Genomic DNA, 19,558 nt, shown 5'->3' on the forward strand with positions numbered 1-19,558 from the left:
GAAGATGAAATTGTAACATGTCTAGCATAGAGCTGAATGTCAGATCATCTATAAGAAGGCAACCAGGGAACAATGACGAGGTGTTTAATTGGCTTTTTTATTGAAAACCTTTCTTCAGTGTTAATATGTCTTCCTCACAAGTAGGGTAGTAGACAGAATAAGAACAAAAGCTGCATTAAACTCTCATCTCTGTCGTTTGACTGCAGGAAATTTTATTTACCTGTTTATGACTAAGCTTTCTCACCTGTAAACTAAGTTCCCTAACTCAAAACTCCACTGTGATCATTAAATGGGTCAATTTGTATAGATAGAACAGTGACTAATACATACTACACAATATGAAACTGTAGGCTATCGTGATTATTATCACTGTGATTGTTGTGATGCTAAGTATTCCATAACATATTTTTGAAACTCATTCAGGAGTTAAGAAAATTCCACTCAAGGACTGGGCATAATCAGCCCATAAACTTCTAGCAGATAGGTTTTCCAGAAAAGTCCATGTTTGTTGTCCTAATTAAGCCAAAATTTTGCATACATAAAGTTGTTTAGTTATTCTTTGCATTAATAAAGTGATATAAGAGATATAAGCTGGCTTTGGAAAACTCAGTATCCTCACTGAAATATGTTTGGGCTTATTTCCTCTTGTAAGTATCATTATCTATATTTTCTTATGATAACTAACAGAGAAATTTATTTCTAGTATGCTTATTATTAAAATCTATTCAAAACTACTTTAAAGAAAGAGCATCTGTTTATTTTATACTCATTAGCAAGTAAAAGGATGTTTGAGATTTGTAATTAAACAGAAAAAAAATTATACTTCAATCCAGGCCAAGATTAACACATAGTTTTTAATGATGAATCAAAGCAAATAATGTTGTTTAAGCAATTATCAAAAAACATTTTTTTAAAAAAACTCCCACATAAGGATCACATAATTTTCTTTATTACAGGTAATTGCCAGCATTTTTCCATGAATTAAAGTTATTATGAGTATAAGGAAGAAAGTTTTAATTGAATCATCATATCACCCAGGATGTGTTAATGGAATAGTTGTTTAATATTCTGAAAACAGAAGAACATGCAAATATGTTCTGTTCTCACAGCACACCCATGGATTTGTAAAGTACATTTAATATTACAGTTCTAACTTTGCATTCTAGAAATCTAAATACCACTTTAGTCTTACATAAATTAGTAAAATCTGAACAGGAATGTTACGGCTAATCGCCTTACATAAGGCAACCTGGAATTACCTGTGACGACTTACATAAAATGATCTATTTCTGTGTGGTATTATATTGCTCCCATTCACTAACAATGGTTTGCAAAATCAAATGAGAAAAACTTCAATCTAAATTTATTTTCTACATTATTTCCAAAAGTAATGTTTCCCCAGTTTATCAAATAGCTACTTAACCTTAGGACATGCAATCTATATTTCCTTACATATTTCAAGATATTTTATAAATACTGAACCAGGTTTTATGGTCCTTTATCCTCTTGCAATTTTTTTTATCCTAAGTCAAAAGATGCACATTCTTTGGAAAGCAATTGCTTATTTTGTAAAATACCTTTGTAAATATCTTATTTCAGGTACATTTTATGTGCTGAAATTTATCCCAAAAAAAGTATTTTTCTGTTTATAAAAGCAGTATATGCTCATTGAACACACTGTGTTATGAAACCAAAGATAAAAGAAGACAAATAAAATCATCCAGAAATAGCCAGGCTAATATTAAGTGCATTTCTTATAATATTTGTTATTAACTGTAGCCAAATATATAGTGTTGAGATGTTACTATAGATACAGCTTGTCCCAGTTTTATTCTTCTCACTTGTCATATCTAATGATACTTCCTATGGCACTGAAAATTATTTCCAAAGGTATTAATTTAATTCTGCTATATTCCATTATTAGATATAGTAATAATATGAAAGTTTTCCCCAAAAATTTCCAATTTCAGGTACCATTTATACGTGATGGCTTCCTGACTCAACTTTACCAGTATTATATAGACAATTAGACAACAAGCTTTTGAACATATTGATTTGGAGTTCCTTAGCAGCTCAAATTAAGAAATGTCCAAAACTGCTGGGTACAGTGGTGCACACCTGTAATGCCAGCAGCTCAGGAGCCTGAGACAGGAGTATTTTGAGTTCAAAGCCAGCCTCAGCAACATAGTGAAGCCCTAAGCAACTCAGTCAGACCCTGTCTCTAAATAAAATATTTTTTTAAAGGACTGGGGGTGTGGCTCAGTGGTTAACTGCCTCTGGGTTTAATCCCCAGTATATAAAAAAAAAAAAAGAAAATATTGAAAACTGTATTCTTTTATTTATTTATTTATTTATCCATCTTTCTCTCTCACACACACCTACAGTCTCACAGCCTACACTGTCATCTACATATACTCACAAGATTGTAACCTGAGCCATCATGTGATTCCTTTCTTATCATCCTTTTCCTTTAATTCACATATCAATTCCACTTTTGTCAAATATCAGAATTTTATTTATCCTCTCCATTCCCACTGTCATCTCCTTTTGAAGCCACTATCATTTCAAACCCATATAATTGCCGTGTCTTTGCTATCTTTTTCCTCCCATGTTACTCAGATTATTCCTCATCTCCACATTGCACCGATTGTGATTTTTATAAAACACAAATCTTCTTAAGTCATTTGCCTGCTTAATTCCCTCCTGTGTAGTCACCACCACCCACACACACGCTATTAGAGTTAGGATAATGTCAAATTCCTTAAAATGTTTTCTTATTGTCATCTGCCCCAATACTTTCTTTGTCATTATCCCTTCTCCCTCCTCCTCCTCTTCCTCCTCTTCCTCTTCTTTTCTCTCTCTCTCTCTCTCTCTCTCTCTCTCTCTCTCTCTCTCCCTCCCTCCCTCCCTCCCTCCCTCCCTCCCTCCCTTTCTCTCTCCTCCTCTCCCCCCACTCCCCCAGACCTTGCTAGGAACACCAATAGTATTTTGTACTCTCCCATATTTGGTTAAATACTATTCCCCACAAAACTGAGACCTACTCAGAATCTCAGATGATCTCATTAGGAAATAGGTTCTTTGCAGATATAATTAGCTCAAGGAATTCTGACAAAAAATCATTCTGAATTTCCCATGGGCCCCCATCCAATGACTGGAATATTTATAAGAGGAACAGAGAACACAGAAACACACAGGAAAGGAGGCCATCCAGAGACGAGCTCTGTTGAGTAGAGCTGAGGCACACCAGAAGTCTCCAGAAACGGAAGGAAACAAGGAAGGATCCTCCCTCACAGTTCCTGGAGGGGTAGTGACCTGGCTGACACCTTGATGGATTCCCCAACTGTTAGAGAACGAATGTTTGTTGTTTTAATTCCACCTCCCCCAGTTCATAGTTCTTTCTAATAGTAACCCTGGGAAACAAATATACCACCCATCTTATAATTAATGCGATATACAATGGCTTTATTTTCAGTTCTCAATAGAATACAGGGACCATAAATAGCAAAGAGTAATTCTGTTGTTTACATTTTTATGCTCACTGCCTGGTGTGAAAACTGGAACATCATACACACACACACACACACACACACACACACACACAACTCAAAAGATATATTTACCAAAGAAAGAAAAAGTAAATTTCTCATGATAATAGATACTTACTGAGATCTGAGCAACATTATCATTATCTACATTCCTTTTACTGGCAAAAGCTTTATTTTTGGAGATATTATTGCCATTGTGATTTGATGGCTCTTGAATGCCTCTTCTGAGAAGGGAGTTTTGCAATATCTAATGTTTTTATTTATGCCACACCCACTCCTGATCCTAGTCTCAGAGCTCTGAAGTTCCTTCTGGGACTTACCCTCTCTGAGTGCAGGCAATTTGGAAGAACTGTGCATCAAGTACCAAGGTTTCTGGGAGAGGACAATGACTGAGGCTCGGCCAAAAGCACTCTTTTTCGTGAATGGGGTGCAGAGAAAGAGGGCAACATTAAATGCATTACTGGTCCAGAGTTACCTCCAGAAGTACCCATGAATCTCTCTACATATATGAGTAGATTTATTTATGAGTAGATCTTTGGAACAGTCTGACTCCTATCTTTTCTGAGAATAATTTCATCTGATTACCTTCTGATTCTCTAAGCAAAACTATATTCTTTCTGGAAATTGCTCTTTTTGTTTAAATACTCAGAACTAATGTCTCCTACTTGCAATTTAAGAACAGTAATTATACTGTTAAAATGTAGATGTGATCAATAAATATCATAGACTGCTTACTTAAGTAAGTGTTGTGTTATAGATGGTTACCTGATCAAAAAGTTCCTAGTTTAGATTGTCAGGCCATGTAAATGATGAACGATGCAAAATGAAGTTCATGATTTGCCTTTATTTCCTGAGAAGCTACTTTCATTTCTTCATGTATTGCACATAATAATGCAAACCCTACTCTTCTCCTTCATCTCTTTATAAATGCAAATTTAAATATAAAAGTTATTTGTTAATTTTTTAAAAATTTACTTAACTAAATATTCTCAATTAGAATCATGAGCTAAAAATAAACTATTTTATAAATACAGTTGCCACTAATAAGTCAAGGTTCTGGTATAATGAATGGTACTGTCTTTGCACAAATAATTTTTTACAGTAAACTAATTAGCACTTTGCAATATAGAGACCAATATGTGATGAACTACCACTTGATAGATATCATTATTTCATTAAGATGACAATTAACATATGAAGGAACCATTCTTGGCAATTACATATTATTTAAGTATCCAAAACATTTTTTTATTCGAAACTCTTTACTAAATGAAAACCAATGTTAACACTGTATAGACAAAGACTAATTCGAACATCAAGATAAAAACAGGAATAGGCTTTACACACATAGAAATAATAAATGTTAACTTCAAAGGGTAAATAAAAAGAAAACGATTTTCTTTAATTTCTTCAGTGGCTTAACAGTTCTTTGCCTTTTTATCTAAACATATAAAACATCATCTGAATGATGTTTTGAATCAGTCTTCCACTGAGGGATTTGCCCAGAGAGTCTCTTCAAGAAGCGTACTGTTAGCCTTACCTAGTGCAACAGAATAAACAGAGATTTTCATATCTAGATCCTTTTGCCACTTTCCTTACATTCACCACATTTTTGTCTTTGATTTATTTTACCTCTCACTATTTTGAAAGACTATCCTCTTCTTTACACTCTCCAGCTAATCTACTACAATGTCCATAAGAACATAACTTTTAAGACTGCAAAACCTTAAAACCACCCATGATAAATACATTTGAATTTAAACTTTTAAATTTGTTCTTTTTAGTTATACATGACAGTAGAGTATATTTTTGACATATTTATACAAACATGAAGTATGTGTTACTGTAATTGGGATCCCAGTCTTGTGGATGTACATGATGTGGAGAGTCACTGTGTTGTATCCATATATATACATAGGAAAGTCTTGTTAGATTCATTCCACTGTCTCTCCTATTCCTATCTCCCCTCCCTTCCCTTTATTCCCCTTTCCATTTCTTAAGTCTGAAGTTGATTTCTAGCATGAGATTTCATTGGTTAGTACCTTCAGTGATGTTAAATGAAAGTGAGGATAATCAACCTTGTTTTCTTGTTCCTGATCTTATTTATAATGCTACTAGCATTTCCTCCATTGAATAAAATGCTGTCTTTATGATATCAATATATATATACATTTAGTACTATTAAAAAAGATATCCAGCCAGGCATGGTGATGCAGGCCTGTAATCCTAGCTGCTTGGAAGGCTGAGACAGGAGGATTTTGAGTACAAAGCCAGCCACTGAGGCACTAAGCAACTCAGTGAGACCCTGTCTTTAAATAAAATAAAAAATAGGGCTGGGGATGTAGCTCAGTGGTAGAATGCCCCTGAGTTCAATTCCTGGTACCAAAAAAAAAAAAAAAAAAAAAAAGATATCCATTAATTCCTATTTTCTTGAATTTCTAAAAATCAGGGACATTATATTGTTTTTCAGATTTGTCAGCCTTTATGCAGTAATTCATCCCACTGCTAGTCCTATCTCACCTTCCTTCCCTTTATTCCCTTTTGTCTAATCAAATGAACTCCTATTCCCCCAACTTGTCGTATGTTGGCATCCACATATCAGAGAGAACATTTGAACTTTGTATTTTGAAGATTGGCTTATTTCACTTAGCATGATTTGTCTCCAATTTTATCCATTTACCACCAAATATCATAAAGTCATTTTTTACATGTCTGAGTAATATCCCACTGTGTATATATATATCACATTTTCTTTACCCATTCATCTGTTGTCAGGTACCTAGTTTGGTTCCATAGCTTAGCTACTAGGAATAGAAGTGCTCTAAACATTTATGTGACTGTGCCCCTGTGGTATATTGATTTTAACTTCCTTGGATATATATCCAGGAGTGATATAAGCAGATCAAATGGTGGTTCCATTCAAAGTATTTTGAGGAATCTTCATACTGCTTTCCAGAGTGGTTACACTAATTTGCAGTCCTGCTAGCAATGTCTACGTGTACCTTCTCTCCCCACATCCTAACAAACATTTATTATTACTTGTATTCTTGACTGCTGCCATTCTGACTGGAGTTAAATGAAACCTCAGTGAAGTTTTCATGTGCATTTCTTCAATTGCTAGAGATATCGAACATTTTTTTCATGTATTTGTTGATTATTCATATTTCTTCTGTGAGTGCCTGTTTAGTTCTTTCTCCCATTTATTAATTAGGTTATTTGTTTTATTGGTATAATTTTTTTTTTAGTTCTTTATATATACCAGGTTAATGCTCTGAGTTGCAGGTGGCAAAGATTTTCCCCCAGGTTCCCTCTTCACGTTCTTGGTTGTTTCCTTTTCTGTGAAAAAGCTTTTCAGATTGATACAATCCAATTTGTTGATTCTTTTTTTTTTCTTTTTATTTTTTATTGGTTGTTCAAAACATTACAAAGCTCTTGACATATCATACTTCATACATTAGATTCAAGTGGGTTATGAACTCCCATTTTTACACCAAATACAGATTGCAGAATCACATCGGTTACACATCCACATTTTTACATAATGCCATATTAGTAACTGTTGTATTCTGCTACCTTTCCTATCCTCTACTATCCCCCCTCCCCTCCCCTCCCATCTTCTCTCTCTACCCCATCTACTGTAATTCATTTCTCTCCTTGTTTTTTCCCCATTCCCCTCACAACCTCTTATATGTAATTTTGTATAACAATGAGGGTCTCCTTCTATTTCCATGCAATTTCCCTTTTCTCTCCCTTTCCCTCCCACCTCATGTCTCTGTTTAATGTTAATCTTTTCCTCCTGCTCTTCCTCCCTGCTCTGTTCTTAGTTGCTCTCATTATATCAAAGAAGACATTTGGCATTTGTTTGATAGAGCCCTAATATCCAGAGTATACAAAGAACTAAAAAAATTAAACAATAAGATAACAAATAACCCAATCAACAAATGGGCCAAGGACCTGAACAGACACTTCTCAGAGGAGGACATACAATCAATCAACAAGTACATGAAAAAATGCTCACCATCTCTAGCAGTCAGAGAAATGCAAATCAAAACCACCCTAAGATACCATCTCACTCCAGTAAGATTGGCAGCCATTATGAAATCCAACAACATCAAGTGCTGGCGAGGATGTGGGGAAAAGGGTACTCTTGTACATTGCTGGTGGGACTGCAAATTGGTGAGGCCAATTTGGAAAGCAGTATGGAGATTCCTGGGAAAGCTGGGAATGGAACCACCATTTGACCCAGCTATTGCCCTTCTCGGACTATTCCCTGAAGACCTTAAAAGAGCGTACTACAGGGATACTGCCACATCGATGTTCATAGCAGCACAATTCACAATAGCTAGACTGTGGAACCAACCCAGATGCCCTTCAATAGATGAATGGATAAAAAAAAATGTGGCATTTATACACAATGGAGTATTACTCTGCACTAAAAAATGACAAAATCATGGAATTTGCAGGGAAAAGGATGGCATTAGAGCAGATTATGCTAAGTGAAGCTAGCCAATTTGTTGATTCTTGATTTTACTTCTTGCACTTTAAGAGTCTTGTTGAGGAAGTCAGTTCCTAAGCCAACATGATGGAGTGTTAGGACAACATTTCCTTCTAGGAGGTGCAGGGTTTCTGGTCTAATTCCTAGATTTTTGATCCACTTTGAGTTGAGTTTTGTGCAGAGTGAGAGAGAGCAGATAAATTTCATTCTGCTACATATGGATTTCCAGTTTTCCAAGCACCATTTGTTGAGGAGGCTATCTTTTCTACAATGTATGTCTATGGTGCCTTTGTCTAACATTAGCTGACTGTATTTGTGTGGGTTTGTCTCAAGTGTCTTCTATTCTGGTCCTTTGGTCTTCATGTCTGTTTTGTTGCAAATACCATGCTGTTTTTAATATTATAGCTCTGTAGTACGATTTAATGTCTGGTATTGTGATGCGTACTGTATCATTTTTCTCACTAAGGACTGCTTTGGCTCTTCTGGGTCTTCTATTTTTACAAATTAATTTCATGACTGCTTTTTCTATTTCTGTGAAAAACATCATTGGAATTCTAATAGGAGTGACATTAAAACTGTATAGAGCTTTTGGTAGTATGGCCATTTTGACAATATTAATTCTGCCTATCCAAGAACATGGGAGCTCTTTCCATCTTCTAAGATTTTCAATTTCTTTCTCTAACGTTCTGTAGTTTTCATCATAAAGGTTTTTCACCTCTTTTGTTAGATTGATTCCCAAGTGTTTTTATTTATTTATTTGTTTGTTTGTTTATTTTTGAAGTTATTGTGAATGGGGTAGTTTTCCTAATTTATCTTTCTGCTGATTCATCATTGATGTATCAGAATGCAATTGATTTATGGATATTAATTTTATATCCTACTAATTTGCTGACTTTGTTTGAGTTCTAGAAGCTTTCTAGTGGAGTTTTTTGGGTCTTCTAAATAAAGAATCATGTTATCAGCAAATAGGGACAGTTTGAGCTCTTCTTTTCCTATTCATATTCATTTACTTTCTTCTTTTGCCTAATTGCTATGCCACAGTTTTAAAGACTAGATTTAATAAAAGTGGTGAAAGCATTCCTGTCTTGTTCCAGTTTTTAGAGAGAATTCTTTTTCCAATTAGAATGGATTTAATAAATATAGCTTTTACAATGTTGAGGTATGTTCCTGCTATCCCTGGTTTTTCTTGTATTTAGAACATGAATGGATGATATATTTTGTCAAATGCTTTTTCTGTTTCTATTAAGATAATCATGTGATTCTTATCTTTAAGTCTATTGATGTGAAAAATTACATTTATTGATTTCCATTTGTTGAACCAACCCCGCATCCCTAGGACAAACCTCAATTGATAATGGTGCACTATCTTTTTAATGTGTTTTTGTGCTGGGAGCCATTAGCCAAGTAGATATGACAATTTCCTTGCCAGCGTACCCCATGTTGCTTAGTGGAAGGACTCGTGGAAATAGGACATTTTGCAGTGACATTGCATGTAGGTGACCTTGCTCAAGGACCAGGGCGGATTAGGGTGTTCCCGGTTTAGGATAATCGGGTTTAGGGCGTTCCAGGTTTAAGATTATTCCTGCTGGGAATAGGGCGTATCCTGCTGCCTGAGTTCCCCTTGAGTTCTCACGGGATTCAGACAGTATTTTTTGGGAGACAGAAGCCCAGTGGAGGTGGATTTGGGCAGAGAACGTGGATTTCCCCAGAACGTGATTGTAGACGGCTGGTGTGAGTTCGGGAATAAAGAGTTGCTGTTTGAATCTACAAGCTGTGTGGTGGCTCGTGATTGTGTGCCCAGGCAGACTGCGGCATTTTTGTATGTGATTTCTGTCAGTATTTTATTAAGAATTTTTGCATCTATGTTCACTATAGATATTGGTCTGAGGTTTTGTTTCCTTGATGTGTCTTCATCTGGTTAAACTATATTTATAATCTAAGATCAAAATTTTCTCTTTTTGTAAACTTTTTTTTTACTTTCTACTTCTCCTACACATTTACACTGAACTTATATTTCCTTTAACCCTATCCTTAAATTTCACAGTCCTTGTCCATAATCAGTCCATAAATCCCTTTCTCTTTTCTTTATTTCCAGTTTAGCCTAGTATAAAAGTTTAGCAATTTTGTTGAGTTTTAGGAGTTTTCTGTTTCCCACTCTTTCATCTTTTCCATTAGTTTTAAATGGATAAAAATCTATTTTGTGCTGACCATTAGTATTAGTCATCCTGCTAGGTATTTTGAATCTTAAAAAGGACCTATTCAGTAGAAAAAGAGATTGTATAACCAAAAAATAGAGAACATAAGATGTTTTGCAATTTTATACAATTCTATAGATGTATGTGAAGTAATGATTAAATATAAAGTTGAAACCAGGAAGTCAAAAGTCAGATCACCAGGGACTATTTCCTGCTAAGTAACTGTCATCTGGCTTATAAAGAAGGGAGAGACCCAAAGAAAAATGTTAAGTAAAAGTAATGACCTTATCCCATGTGGGTTTCATATCCACTTGGTAGGAAAGATTTGAAGAGGAAAGGGTTAGAAAGACTTTAACATTTAAGGGTTATTAAACTACATTTGGAAGCTATCATAAAAGCCTGAAAACAGTAGGTGAGACATTAAAAATAAGGAGTTGTAAGTGATAAAAATGCAGAGAATAGAATGAAAAAGAATGGCTAATCAATGTAAGGACAGACGTTTTAAATGAGAAGAAATTTTACTTGACTCTAAGTTTTCCAATTTGATTATTCAGGTGAATAGTAATTCTGATCAGAGAGGCAGTAAATACAGATGAAAGATCATGATTTTGAGAATGTGAGATAATGATTCTAACCTCTGATCTACTGAGTTTGTTCCATGTGTAGACACAGCATACAAATGGAGGTAGCCGGAAGCGAAGTCAAACGTAACAGGTCGCTTCTAAGATGATTTCCAGCAATCTCTGCCTGCTGATTTTTCTTGCCCCTTTGTGATCCTGTGCTCTTGAAATGTAATCTAGACTCAGTAACTTACTTCAAAATAATAGGAGACTACAGAAACAGCGGTATATTAGTTTTCTGGGGCTGCCAAAACAAATTACCACACATACACTGGCTGCCTTAAAAGAATAGAAATATATCCTGTCTTCATTCTGGAAGCCAGAAGTCTGAATCAAGGTATTGAAAAAGCTACACTTCCTCAGTAAACTAAAGGCGAGGTTATGTCTCCTTTGTCTTCCAGCTTCTGGTGGCTTCTCCACTGCATGTGGCTACATCAACAGGTAATAGGAGACACCTGAAGTCCCTGAGTGTCTTCACATGGCCTTCTTTTTTATATCTTTCATTATTTTATTGGTACATTATAATTAGAAATAATAGGATTCACTATGCCATATTTGTATATGCACAAATTATAATTGATCAATCTCATTCCCCAGTACTATCCTTTTCTGTTCACCTGATTTACTTGTTCTACTCTGCTGAACTCCTTTCTGTTGTTGTTACTGATGTTGTAATAAGCAGGAGTGGTATATTTGTACATGGACATAACATAATATGGAAGATTTCCTTCACCAGTACTTCCCCCTCTCTTTATCTTTTAAGGACTTGTGTCACTGGAGTCAGGGTTCTACTGATTAATTCAAGATTATCACATACAACAATCCTCAATTATATATACCCTATCTGTCTAATAATTTTACATTCACAAGTTAGGACTTGAGAATCTGTTTGGAAACCAACATGTAACTCACTACAGATGGGACGACACTTCCCAGATTTGGTTATAAAACATGCAGCTCCACTGGGAAGTTAAATACCCAAATGGCTGCTAGCCATTCCTTGAATCTGAATCTACCCTTAAAGTGTCATGTTGAACTATATTCATTTGTTCATCATGTATGCTTCATTCAATACACTACAACCTCCTGGGATGGGGATTATGTCTTCTTCATTTTTTTTTCTATACTTCATGGTTTAGTGCCTGGCAAATAGCAAGTGTTCAGCCAATGGTGATTTCAAGGAAGGAAAAGTCTACAAATTACTCTGCCTTTCTTTAATCTGGGTTCTATTTGTTCTTTTAAGACACGTATCGCTAAATTAATTCTTAATTCTTAATTATTTAAGGGTAGCACAGATCATCTGATTTTATAAATGAATAATTATATGGCTGGGGTTGTAGCTCAGTGGTAAAGTGCTTGCCTCACATACATGCATGAGGCACTGGGTTCAATCTTCAGCACCACGTTAAATAAATAAATAAGTTTTATATATATAATAATATATACATATATATGTAGATGAACACAATATTATATATATATATATATATATATATATATATATATATAACTTTTTATAGTTTATACATATATATATATATGTATAAACTATAAAAAGTTAGTCCTCGCTATCTAATGATGAAATACAAATTCCAAAGTATATCAACCCAAATCAAAGAATAGAGAACACACTCCCCACTACTTTGCTCTCTCTACTCTGTCTGTCTAATTTCCTGATAATCCCCCATGCCTTCCCGGCCCTGCCCTTTGCTCTGAATTGACTCTCCATTTCTTTTAACTACCAGTCCTACTTATTCTGGAAATCTGGCTTCCCACTTGTGAAGAGGCCTCACTTCAGCAACTGTTCTTTCCTTTTACTTCTTCTGTGGCATTTGGTACACTCTGCCTCTACTGGAATTACTGAAATGTGTTTCTTATCTTATCATAGTTTTATTGAAAGTCAAAGTAACAAGGAACTATTTCTGTGCTTCTCTTTCCCTAATCTCAACTAACACCATTCCCATTGCTCAATAATCACAGTGGTTAGGTTTAGTGTCACACTAAGTTTTCAATAAACATCAGTTAAACAAATGGATACATGTCTTCATTGACAAATACTGCATTTTCAGTCATGTGGAAAGATTATGCATATATATATAGCCACTTTTCTTCTAGGCTTAGTTATATAAGGGAATATGCTTGTTAAATATATCTGACTAGGAGAAAGCTACGGTTTTCAATCAAAATTTAAAATCCTAGTTTTGAGTTTTTCTTCAACCCAAAGTAAGTTTAGTTAATAAAAATTTTTGAATGATAAAATAGTAGTCAATAATTCAACGGTCTTCAAAACTGAGTAAGGACAACTTTAACCATTTCTACCTTCTGTGGGTAAACTCAACAACAAAACAAAAAGCCTTTAAAACATCATAATCATTGACTCAGTGATGCTATTTTAATAACTCTACTAAGATAATAATAACTCTACTTTATCTATGTTTTTACTGAATAATAAAGACATATACCCTAAATATGCATATACAGTGATTGGGGGGGGGGGGACCCAGGGATTGAACTCAGGGGCACCCAACCAATAAGCCACATCTCCAGCCCAATTTTGTGTTTTAAAGACGGTCTCACTGAGTTCTTGCTTAGCGCTTAGCTGTTGCTGAGGCTGGCTTTGAAATCAAGATCCTCCTGCCTCAGCCTCCCAAGCCACTGGGATTACAGACGTGCACCACCACACCCAGAACATACCCTAAAATATTTTAAAATCATTTATATGTCAAATGATACAGTGTAAAATATGAAACATAAATTCACATTCCCAAAGAATAGAACAAAGTAGGTGTATTACAAAAATAATAAAGAAAGCTTAGAGTATAGTTCAATGGTAGAGTAAATTTCTATCATGAGTTTGACCTGCACACAGCACAAAAAAAAAATAAAAAATAACCATAATATTATCAACAAAGATACAAAAATATAATTTATCACCTCAATTTGGTTTTAAAAAGAAAACCAGCAAAGCAAAAATCAAATGACATAGAACAACCACAAATGTTATTTTTTAAAAAAGATAGTTGTTTGTGTTTTGTTTTGATTTTTTTTTTTTTTTTTGTACCAAGGATTGAACTCAAGGGTACTCTACCACTGAGCAACATTCCTAGCCATTCTTTTTTTTTTTTTTATTGATACAGAGTCTCCCAAAGTAGCCCAAGTTAGCCTTCAATTTTTAATCCTTCTGCCTCAGCCTCTTGAGTTGCTTGGATTACAGGTGTGCACTGTGGTACCCCATTTATATCTGCTCTTAATTTTATTTTGCTTTAATGTATTTTATCATTTTCCTTTAATAATCTTTTTAGAAATAGTATATAAGTAATGATTTGTTCTTACCTGAATATGCTCAAATATAGTTGAAAGAATATATGGACACTTGGCCTTTTGTAGCTTCAATCATATAGCTGCCAACAGAATTCTTCTTCTATCACTTCCTCTCCTATGTATATCAGATAAAATAAATACAATAAAAATGAAATTAAAATTGGGCTTAATAGAATTCATCAGTAATTACATTCTTTTATTTAGAGAGTACATTATATCTTCTAAAATTTTAATTATACTTCTTGTGAAAGTTCAAGAAAGTTTCCATATGGTAGGGAAATAATAATAAAACATATTTTTTAAAAAGATAGAGTGGCAGGTTGCTAGATGATGACAAGTAGCAGTACTGCCACATACCTAGTGAGTTAAAGTTTTAACTCGTAGGTATGTTACTGTTATAACACAGTGGTAGTTGGTGGACGATAAATGCCTCTCTCCCTTGAGCTGTGTAAGTAGCTCAGTTATCTCTTTCACATAGTAGCTAATTAGACTAACTGAGCTCACAACCTGCTCATGATTCCCAAAGTGATACAGAATATGAAAAAGCAAAGATTTATTTTCATTCCACTTCAATTATGATAAAAAGGCATTTAGATAGTTATCCTTCTATTGATCAACATGTTAAAACCAAAACAGATAGTTTGGGTTAAGACTTTTAAATTTTCATCCCAACAGACAAAATGAAAAAGACTTTCCAGGTAGATACAACAGCACAAATGGTCTTCCCTTAATTCAGTCACTTCAAATGTACCTCCAACATAAATCCATATGGTAGCAGAAAAATTCACAGAATAATACCTCTTCTTGCCAAAACACCAGTTTTTTCTGGCAAAAATAAGGAGAATATATATATATATACACACACACACACACACACACACAAATTTGTCTTGCCTCCACCATGATATGAGTATCAGTGACACCATACCTACATTTTTTACTTTCTTCAATAATAGAGTGAGATCAAATATTATTTTATTCCTACTTCTGTGTTTGTATCTAAGATTTATATATATATATATATATATATATATATATATATATATATATATATACATGTATACATATATATATACATACATACATACACTGAAAACTCTTCTTTCATCTTAGGTGCAATCTTCTTTAGAAACTTGTTTATCTATTTGTTCACTTTCTTTTCCTTTTCTATCAGAGCTTTAAAAAGATCTTAATTTAACTTCCCCCAGAGGCAAATCCTGATGTAACAACTCAATTACAAGACAATTTATTTGTGAGATGATCCCAGGAAACACCAGTAGGGAGAAAAGAAGTGAGACAAGTACTGTAAGGCCTCTTATTAACAGAGAGAGCATCATCAAGTCCATCAACACTGTTGGCAACTACAGTGTAAACTGGCTGGGGAAAATCTGATACCCAGTGTAGACAGATACATCTCACCTGAAAAATGAAAGAGTAGGCATTGGGATACACCAACCCTCATTAATCATTAGCTGAGTCATGCTCCCAGTGGTGTTAATTCCCTGAGACTTCCCGCCTGCTTTGGTTGGCAAAGTTGTCTTTGGTAGTCAAAGAAACCCAAATGCAGGAATATCTGATAATGGAGATTCTGCCAGTGTGAACTGCAGTGTTAAGGGGAACAGCATATAGGCAGTTCATCAAGAGCATCTGCCCCAGAAGACTGCAATTTAAACATCTGAATTAAAATATAAGCAATATAAATTAAAATATAAGTAAATGTTAACCAAAATATTCCATAAATCATATTCTAAAATATTTCAAGGCCACATATCGATACTTTATATATTAAAGACAAATAATATTTGCCCTTCCAGTCTGATGATATTTGCTAAATCATATGGTATTCTCTTACTGATCACTAGACTTTGGAGTGTGTGAATGATAAAATTCATTTTATCTTTCCTCAAAATGTAAAGACTGCTTTGTCCTATACTGCCAGCTATGAAAAAAGGTCTGTCCATTGAGGATAGAGAATTTTAAACATGATACATAGTGAGAAGAAAACCATGAAACCATGTTATGATTTCCAGAGTGATTTAATAAACAAGATTATATTTTTCTTGTTTAGTGTCTTAGGGAAGAAGAAAAGGGGGGTAAAAACTAGTTCTTTTCAGGATGAGGGTAATTTGTGACAAATATTAATCTAAAAAATTAGAGAGAAGCTATCCAAGATAACATAAATGTTAACCAAAATATTCAATAAATCATATTCTAAAATATTATTAAAAAGTAAACATAGTTGGGCTCAGTGGCACACACCTGTAATCCCAGCGGCTCAGGAGGCTGAGGCAGGAAGACTGCAAGTTCAAAGCCCACCTTAGTAAAGGCAAGGCGCTGAGCAACTCAGTGAGACCCTGTCTCTAAATAAAATACAAACTAGGGCTGGGGATGTGTCTGGTTGATTGAGTGCCCCTGAGTTCAATCCCCAGTACAAAAAAATTAACATGTTCCTCAAAATGGTCAGTTCAACTTAACATTCCCAGAGCTTTTATTTGCATTTCAGATTAACTGAAACTTGATCTTACTATAGGAAATACTTTTCAAAGTAGAATATTTTATGCAATGTGACAGAATAAAGAAGCCCAGAAAAATACCCACATCAAAAACAAGAATGAACTTATGCCTACTTCTGTCTTTCTTTTTGCAGGAAAATGACATATATTCTGCGCTGGATCTATTATTGCAAGGGTGACATGATTATATTTGTTCATAGAAAGAACACTTAGAATATTCTTTCAAAAAATGAGATTGGCTTATGAGCTGCTCTTTTGAACATGTTTTTATTTTACATTTTAATATAAAATCCTGCTGTCCAATTCAAATGCTTTTTTTAAATTTTAGTATGTTTAATTTGATACTGTTTTGCCACTATTTATGACATTCTCATACAATTTGAAGATGTATAGGAAATAAATGAAGACAATCATTCCTTTAGCAAAATTTTCATTTTTCCCAATAACACTGACTTATGAAAAACATTATTAGAATTGCAACACAAACTGTTAACGTAACACTTGTATCTTTAAATTTTCCTGTATAATAAACCAAACTGAACAAACAAGGCAAATGAAAAGTCATCTCTACTGGTCAGTAAATGACACACAAACCACAATTATTAATATTATCATTTCTACATAGTCCAATAATTTAATATTATTTCAATTTAATCTGAAAAATGTTGCAAAAAAATCCTACATAGTCATCTCCCACAGTCTCTAAAATTCAAAATACACAAATCAGATATTTGGATCTAATGTTTATTTTTTTTTCTCCTTTTTAAAAATGACTTCAAGTAAGAAATAGAGCAACGCTTACTGTAACAGCGAGACACCTAGCATTACTGGTCCTTCTTATTTCCCTTATCACCTACATGTAGTTATGTCAGAGTAAATTACACTCCACTTAATAAACAGACTCCAGTTTGTTTCCTCTTCTGGTTTATGCCCCCAGTTACCCATCCATAACCAGCCATGATCTTCTCAAATGTTTCCACCCTAAGGTACAAATGTGGTGACTTAGGAATCTGTCCTAAGTGGCTTGGGGCAATCATTTCCTGTGTATTCCAGTCTTCCCATTAAGGCTACAGCATACATATAATCATGACCACACCCCTATTCTTTAAGAAAAATACATTAGAAAAATCATTTAGTCCACTTAACTAATATTAACTAAGTATATCTTGAATGCTTAATTGTTTTAGTCAATAATAAGAGGAAAATAAGTCTATATTCTCTTTTGCATTTTTTCAATGTAATGAGTGCTGTATAAATAGTAAGGTCAGGTGCTACAGAAACATAGAGTAGCTTCCGGAAAATCTTCCTTAAAAAAAGATGGAACCCGTGAACCTTCAGTTAGAAACTGTCTAGCTACTAAGTAGGAAAAGGCCACAGGTGGGAGAGGAAGAATAAGAAACAACTCGCCAAGTGGCAGGAAAGGTAAACAGTACATTGACTTGAAAGTAAAATACTTAAAAGCGATTGTCCTGCACAAAGCTCTAGTGACAACTTGAGACCACATCAGGAAAGCTTGTGAACACTGCGCTGTAAAATTTGGATTTTGTCCTAAGGTGACAAGAGGATGATAAAACAGAGAAGTGCTACAGTGTGTGTGTGTGTGTGTATATATATACACACACACACACACAAATATGTATATATGTGGGTGTACATATATATAAAACATATATAGGTACATATATATGGTTAAACGTATATGATATACATGTATATACATATTTGTATAAATGTTATAATAACATTGAGATAGATAGATAGATAGATAGATAGATAGATAGATATTATTTTAGTAAGATCTTGCTGCTAGTGTGGCTCAGAGCAGACATGAAAGAAATCAGATCACATATCGGGGAGACCAATTCATATCTCAGCAGATTTTTCAACCCAGACTCTCAAGCCAGGAGATCCTGGAACAACGTAAACCAAGTTCTGAAAGAAAATGGATGCCAACCAAGAATTTTATATCCAGCAAAATTAAGCTTCAGATTTGGTGACAAAATGAAAACTTTTCATGATAAACAAAAGTTAAAAGAATTTAAAGTGAGAAAGCCTGCAATACAGAGCATTCTCCACAAAATATTCCAGGAGGAGGAAATGAAAAACAACAATGAAAATCAGCAAAGAGAGGAACTACACTAAAGGAAAGGCCAATCAAAGGTCAAACCAAGTCAAGATAAAAAAAACAAAACAAAAATAAACCAAAATGTCTGGGAATACAAATCATATTTCAAAAATAACCCTGAATGTGAATGGCCTCAACTCCATCAATTAAAAGACACAGACTGACAGATTCAATTAAAGAAAAAAGACCCAACAATATGTTTCCTTCAAAAGACTATCTCACTAAAAGACATCCACAGACTGAAGGTGGAAGCGTGGGAAAAAAACATACCACTCACATGGACTATGTAAACAAGCAGCAATATCCATCCTCATATCAGATAAAGTGGACTTCAAACCAAAGCTAGTGAAAAGGGATAAAGACAGACATTTCATACTGCTTAAAGGATTCATACATCAACAAGACATAACAATCATAGATACCTATGCCCCAAACAATGGGACATCTATGTATGTCAAACAAACTCTTCTCAAATACAAGAACCAAATGGACCACAACCCAATAATACTAGATGACTTCAACACACCTCTATCACCTCTAGATAGATCTTCCAAACAAAAACTAAACAAATAAACTATCTAATTCAATAATACAATCAATAATTTGAACTTAATAGACATATATAGAATATTCCATCCATCAATAAGCAAATACATGTTCTTCTCAGCAGCACATGGATCCTTCTCCAAGAGACCATATGTTATACCACAAAGCAAGTCTTGTCAAGTACAAAACATTGAAGAT

At 34.3% G+C, this 19,558-nt stretch overlaps 1 protein-coding gene across 4 annotated transcripts in view; it reads right to left on the reverse strand.

Moving 5' to 3' along the window:
* Gulp1 (GULP PTB domain containing engulfment adaptor 1) overlaps nucleotides 1-19,558 on the reverse strand; it is a 273,951-nt gene that overhangs the window by 167,642 nt on the left and 86,751 nt on the right. For all 4 annotated transcript variants that reach the window (XM_071618999.1, XM_071618997.1, XM_034635935.2 and 1 more), the window contains exon 2: nucleotides 14,189-14,291. The gene's annotated coding sequence lies outside the window, so the exon portion shown is untranslated. The remainder of the gene's footprint in view (nucleotides 1-14,188; nucleotides 14,292-19,558) is intronic.

The sequence above is a fragment of the Marmota flaviventris genome, chromosome 11 (assembly GCF_047511675.1).
Source record: "Marmota flaviventris isolate mMarFla1 chromosome 11, mMarFla1.hap1, whole genome shotgun sequence".
NCBI lineage: Eukaryota > Metazoa > Chordata > Mammalia > Rodentia > Sciuridae > Marmota > Marmota flaviventris.